Source organism: Pteropus vampyrus, unplaced genomic scaffold, assembly GCF_000151845.1.
Source record: "Pteropus vampyrus isolate Shadow unplaced genomic scaffold, Pvam_2.0 Scaffold114, whole genome shotgun sequence".
NCBI classification, from domain to species: Eukaryota; Metazoa; Chordata; class Mammalia; order Chiroptera; family Pteropodidae; genus Pteropus; species Pteropus vampyrus.
The window spans coordinates 299,054-305,617 of NW_011888895.1; the positions used below are offsets into that span (position 1 = coordinate 299,054).

At 39.4% G+C, this 6,564-nt stretch overlaps 1 protein-coding gene across 2 annotated transcripts in view; it reads right to left on the bottom strand.

Moving 5' to 3' along the window:
• Positions 1-6,564, bottom strand: part of DYRK1A (dual specificity tyrosine phosphorylation regulated kinase 1A) — a 134,250-nt gene that overhangs the window by 126,723 nt on the left and 963 nt on the right. The gene's annotated exons all lie outside the window — the stretch shown is intronic.

The window sequence follows — 6,564 nt, forward strand, 5'->3', positions numbered from 1 at the left end:
ACCCCTATAAAATCCCAATGCAGGTGGTACTCCATCCTCTGTCCCCTTTTATAAAAAGAACAAAGAATCAGAAGTCAGGAAAATATACGCCAGCCCCAGACCTGCTTCTTCCGAGTGACTGGGTAGTCATTTAGTTTCCCTGCACTCATTTCCTTCTCTAAAATGAGAGAAATGAACTATATCAAAGTTTCTCAAAATGTTCTTCAGCCCCAGGATTACCCGGAGTCCTAGTTACAAAAGCAGATGCCAGCACCTCACCCCAAGCCGACAGAGAGAAGTATATGAGCTGGGGAGTCCCACACGTTAGACACATTCTCCAGAAGCCTGCTTGAGAACCATTAGATTCTCAGGTCTCTACTGGATCTAATAGCACTCTCTAAGTTCAAAGGAATCCCAGATCTTCCTCTTTTTTTCCCCAAATCCACAGAAATTAAAGAGGAAGATACTAGTTAATGTATTTTTAAACATCACGGCCACCATTCTCTTTGCTACTTCAGTGACTCAAACATTTACTGAAAACCTGACAAAACCCAAGTGTTGGTCTAGTATTGTTTGCTGAGAATATGAGCAGCAACACGTTAAGTATGGTCGAGGAATGACTAAAACAAAACCCAGAAGCTTAGATTCCAAATACTGTTTACATACAGTATAGTCACAGCAATCAAGAACCATGTTTCTATCAGAAAATACTCTGCAAAACACTGTGCTATTAGGCCCAAATTTCCTTCACTACTTAAAAGTTTAGAGACATGTTTTTCCTAATCTGACCTTATGTGTATATACTGCATATGTACACCACAGTTCAAAAGATTTATGACCAAATATGGAAAATGAAACTTATTAATTTGTGCAGTTAAGTTGTCATTTCAAAGCTTATTTCTGTAATTTCTTCCAAAATGTTTGAAAGTATGACAGGCAGTGTTTCATAATTCCCCGTTGTCCTTCAGTAGAAAACAGATTTTCAACCAGACAACTACAAAAGGCCACATATCCCAGCCTCCTCTGCAGCTAAATGGGGCCACCTAAGTTCTGACCAACAAGTGTAAAGTGAAGTCATGTACACAACTTCCAGGTTTGCCTTTAAAGGGAGGGGCTGTGCCTTCCCCACATCCTGCTCCTGGACTGTGGGTGTGGTGGGGAGTTGTCTTGTACTACACAAAAAAGGATGTCTCCTCAAGCACGAGAAAGAACCAAGGTCCCCTGCACCATGGAACCACGTCAGCCTCAGACTACTTAGACTCATGTGAGAGAGAAATAAGCTTATCTAAGCCACTGTATTTAGTCGGAACATAGGCACAATCTTATTTGCTAACTAATGCATGCAGAAAATTAAGATTTATAAAAAATATTAATAGCTACTTATCAACTCAGTAAAACTAAAACTCTAATTATAAATTCTTGTATAACCTCACTACTAAAATTATTGCTACTGTACCGACTCATATTTATATGGCATTTTACACTTCTGCAAAGCACCTCATTTCAGTATCTCATTTCACATTCTCGAAATCCTGGGCAGGACCGCTGGTGCTATGCACATCTGGCATACAGGACACTGAAACTCAGAGAAGCTACTTTGCCCAAGAGCACACAACCACGGAGTGGTACTCAGGATTCGGCATACAGGTTCCTCGTTCCATCATCCTATGTGTACATATATTTACATACCTCTGCTACATGCCAAGCATTAGTTACAGGTGTGACCAAAAAAGAATTATCCCTGTCCAAATGCACCTTACAATCTAATTGAGTGAGAAACAGACATTAGGTGGATATATGTATATATGTAAGTATGAACAATTATATAATTATTTGCAATAAGGGCTGTGGGAAAAAAGCAGAGTTTTGTGAAAATGCATGACCAAGGAACCTTACCTAGACTGGGGGTTTGGGGAAGGCCTCTGAAGAAGTAGCATTAATGCTGGGACCATGAGGATGAGCATGAAGGAAGAAGAGGAAGGGAGGGAGAAGGGGGAGAAGAAGGCTATTTAGAAATTTATGTGCATTATCTCAATCGTCACAATAAGCCTATGGTAAGTACCACTGACCTCACTTTACAGCTGAAGAAATTGAAGCTTAGGGAAATCACTGTGCTAAAGTTCACACTGCCAGTGAAGGGCAGGTCCTGTTGAGATTTCAGACCTGCCTGACTCTAGAGCCTCTGCCAGGCACCATCTCACAGGCTGGTACTCTCTCCACACTGCCATGCTGCCTCCATTGCTGTCAGCAACTCGTTATCAAGGAGATTTTGGATAGATGTCACAGTTTGAGCATCTTTTTACCCAAACACATGTGCTAAGAAACCAACTTTAACAACTATCCATAAAACAAGCAAAAAAAAAAAAAAATCAACTCTTGTCACTGGATATTTCACATATACCTAGAAAAATCATGGAGTTATTTAAGAACAGGAATGTTACCTAAAATAGAGACAATGCTGAAAACTAGTTTCATTCCATATTAAACCAGTTCACTAATCCCCCCCCATACACACAAAATCAATTTAAACAAGCATTTCAATTATGGGGAGATAAAACTCAAACAATTCATCAAAAGTAAAGATACATTTTAAACTAGTATGCATTATATACATTATATGCATATATATCCATATACATGTCTGTCAACCAAAAACTTACATACCTTGTCAAAACTTTAATATTAATACAAACTGTTAAAAATCACCTTCTAAAAAAAAAAAAATCACCTTCTAGAAGAGAGGATACATAGCTCTGGTAGAACAGTCAATTGCCAAGATGCCAAAATGGTTCTATATTAGCAAAAAGTATGCCCATGAGGAACCACATTTTAGATGTTCACTGTACTATGTTATATGTTACTATCACCGATAAAGTTGCATAACTTGTTATACAACTCTAGAAGTAGGACTTCAAAGCAAAAGCATAAATTTTAAAAACCATTTAGCTGGTTTATTCAATGCACTTATTTCCAAATCATTTTGTTTTCATATAACAAAAAAATGGAACTAAGGCTGCCTGTAGCCCTGAAGTTAGGAAACAAGACTTGTCTTTAATGACCTAATATGCACCTTAAATTAATTATTTTAGTTCTATAAAGTCAACATTTCACTTTCACGTAACCAATGGTAAACTTCACAGCTCTAGCTTAACATTGTAAGCACTGACGTAAGGCAAGATTTCAAAATGTATCTCTTCATTTAGGATCGAATGAAGAAAAATTTTAGGTAGTATAAAAAAACTTATTTTCCAAGTAATTAAACATGAATTTTAACCACCCAAAAAATTTAATCCCAAATTGGCAATCCTTGGGTTATCAATTACCAAAATTTCTCTAGCCATCGAAACATTGCCTCAAAGGTCAAAACAATGTATGGTAAGAAGTCTTTTAACCAGCATAACCACTATGTATAAAGTATTCTTATACAAGTCTCAGAATTCACTTTGACGGGGCAAACTTTGTTAGTATCAACTTTCACGTTTGATAGTTTCAAGTAATATTTTTACTTCTAAAAAAGAAATATACACAAGTATCTGGAGGTAAAACACCAAACACTGAACACAAATTCTTAGCTCACAGTTTATGTTACTGATAAGGAATATAACAAAATCATAAGACTAATTAAATTTGGGGAAAGAAGAGACAAGTTCTTTATAAAGACTCTTTTTGGAAGTTTCTGGGTATTCCTGGGTTCAAATGGTTAAAGTTTTTTCTTGGAGGATAAAAAAGGAATTGCTTTGAGGTGTGTGGGGGTGTGTGTGCAGGAAATGTGAAAGTTCTTTGAAAATAAGAGAAAAGCTAATGCTAAAGCAAAGAAAAATTGACACACACCTTATCACAAATACCAAGTCACAAATGAAGCCACCTCCTTCTATTCTTTCTATTAATCTGATATTTAATGTCATGTATAAGGTAAATGCCCTTCTCACTCAATGAAGTTACTCCTATCCAAATTTTCTTCCCGTAACTAGACACTTGCGAACAATAAACATGCATGCGAAACATCCTTGGGCAGACTGAATTTCTAAACTATTTATTTCTTTGAAAATTGTTTTCAGGTAGTACCTAAAATTCAATACAAATTAGCATTTTCTTTGTACAGTGTCAAAACAAAATGCATGTCAAAGATCATCTATATCACGTGTTATATAGCAAGTTATCATGAATTTGGCTTTTGCAGATACTCACGACATTATAAAAACCTACATAAATTCTTTAAATACTAGTTGTTACACTTACCACTCCCCATTCTCATAACTTTAAGTCATAAACACAGTTTCTCTCCATAAATAAAACTAAGGGGCTGACACTGGACAATATTCTAGAGGAGGGGAAAAATTCTAACCACGGGTCTTTTTTTACTATCCACACTCCCAAACAGGACTTTGCATTAAAATGGAATATTTTCACTTATTTCGAAAATTAGAACCCCTAAAAGACTGGACTAACTCATTAATTACTGAATCCCTAAAACACAGTAATTTTGTGTTTGTTAAGTTTCTAATTAGGTCCTACCAAAATGACTTTAAAATCGTTTCAGAAACGATCTTATACCTAAATTCCAAATTCCTAACAGTAAAAAAAGATCTCACTACATCGCTGAGTCCATCTCCCACTCTTACCAATAAGGAACACTCATTCATTCAAGTCTATTCCTCCAAATCTAAAATCTTTTTTAAAAGCGTATGACCTCACCTTACAAACACAGGGGTGACCCTTCCTTCCAGAATAATTAATTTCTAAGCTTATGTCTCTTATGAACTTTTTATACTGTTTTACACTAGAACTTGGTGTAGACATTGACAGGAGTCCTTAACTTCCTGGCAAGGTCTGAAATCTAAATGAATTTGGACAGCCACCATAAACACCGCCACTATTCCAAGACAAATCCTCCAAAAGCACTGGGGTATTTTAAGTGTAATACGTGCGTCAAAAATCTTAACTAGACTCGAGTAAACTTTTTTCAGGAAACTTCAGACTAAAATCTTAGCACTATGAAATTTTGGTTCCAGTCTCACATTTATAGTCTATCTGAAAATATTCTCTTGAAGTAACTAAATTAACATAGGAGAAACTTAAGAAAACAAAAGCTAAAGGTAATTCCGCTGAATTATTATTAAACGCCTCAAAATCAAAGTAGTAAACATATCTATTCTTAAACCCTTTGTATATGTAAAGTATCAGGGGTCACAGAGAAAATCTAAGTACTCAAAGATAAAAAATGACAACACAAAACTTTATGACTCATCAATACTTAAAAGATGCCTATGATTAAAACTAAGTGTGAAGAAAAAAACGCACCAACTATATTTTAATTATTTCCATTCAAAAACTGTCTACATAGTTTTCTTGGGGGAGGGAGGGAGGGAAGGATGACAAGGTTCATTAACATGGCCTCATCTCAGCCTTTCCTACTCACTCCAACAAACCACAAAGTTAATTCCATGCTAAACACTATACATGGACACAATCTCTAGGTTAGAACCCTGAGTCATTACACACAGATCGCTCTTAAATTTGCCACTATTTGTAATAATGAATTATAACCTAGTGATTAAGAGCCGGCTAGCTACACTCTTGGCTCCTAAAGTCCCAGCTGTATGACCTTGGATGAGTCACGGCTCAGTTTCCCCATCTGTGAAATGGGTAACAGTTCCCACCAGTAGGATAAGCAAGTTAACAAATATAAGTCCCTGAGAAGAACGCGTGGCACTCTTCGTCCTAATTTTTAAATCAGTGTGAAAACAATGTTTTAAGGTGTATTTTTTCTGACTACTTGGGCGGGATTCAAGAACCCAATGGTGCTGGCATTCAAGTGAGACACGTAGATTACAAGATTCATATTACCTGGGGCTGGATGAAAGGCACAGCCAAGTGGTCTGAGTCCATCACTCACTAATTTTGCCATTTTTAACTATTTCAGACTAGGGAGGGGTCTCTCGCTAAGTGTTAAGATATTCAGCAGTTTGGGTGGATCTAGGCGAGAATAGGTGTCTCCAAATAGACTTGTGAAGTTTAGCTGCCATTCCCAGGTATCAATTAGAATTTACGAATTCTCAGCCCCCAATTCCTCCGGCTGCTAAACAGGTCATCACTCCATCTCGAGTGGCCGGGATCACTTGCACTCAGGGCACAACTTCAGAGCATGCCGAGCGCCCTGGCTCGGGCACACACCCCAAAGGGCCGCGGAGGGACCGGGCTCCCGACCCTCCCCGGCGCCTCGCCCAGCAGCCAGCCCCATTTTCTTAACCCGTGCATTGTCCTTGCGGAGAACCCCGGCGGTTCCCACACTGGAGGGGACCGAGAGGAGGGACGAGGGAGGAGCTGGGGAAGAGGATGAGGAGGAAGAGGAGGAGGAGGAAGACAACCTCCTCCCCTTCGCCCGGGCGGCCAGTGAAGGTCTGGCGCTTCCTCCGGCCCCCAGGCCCCGGCTCCCGGGAGGCCGCGGCCCCTGCTCCCACCCTCCGCAACTTTCCCTCGCACCCGCCTCTCCTCCGGGACCCGGCCGGGCGGGCTCCCTCCCCCGGCGGCCAGCCCCGGGCCGCGGCGCCTCCTCCTAAAATGGCAGGTCCCTCCCTCCGCCCG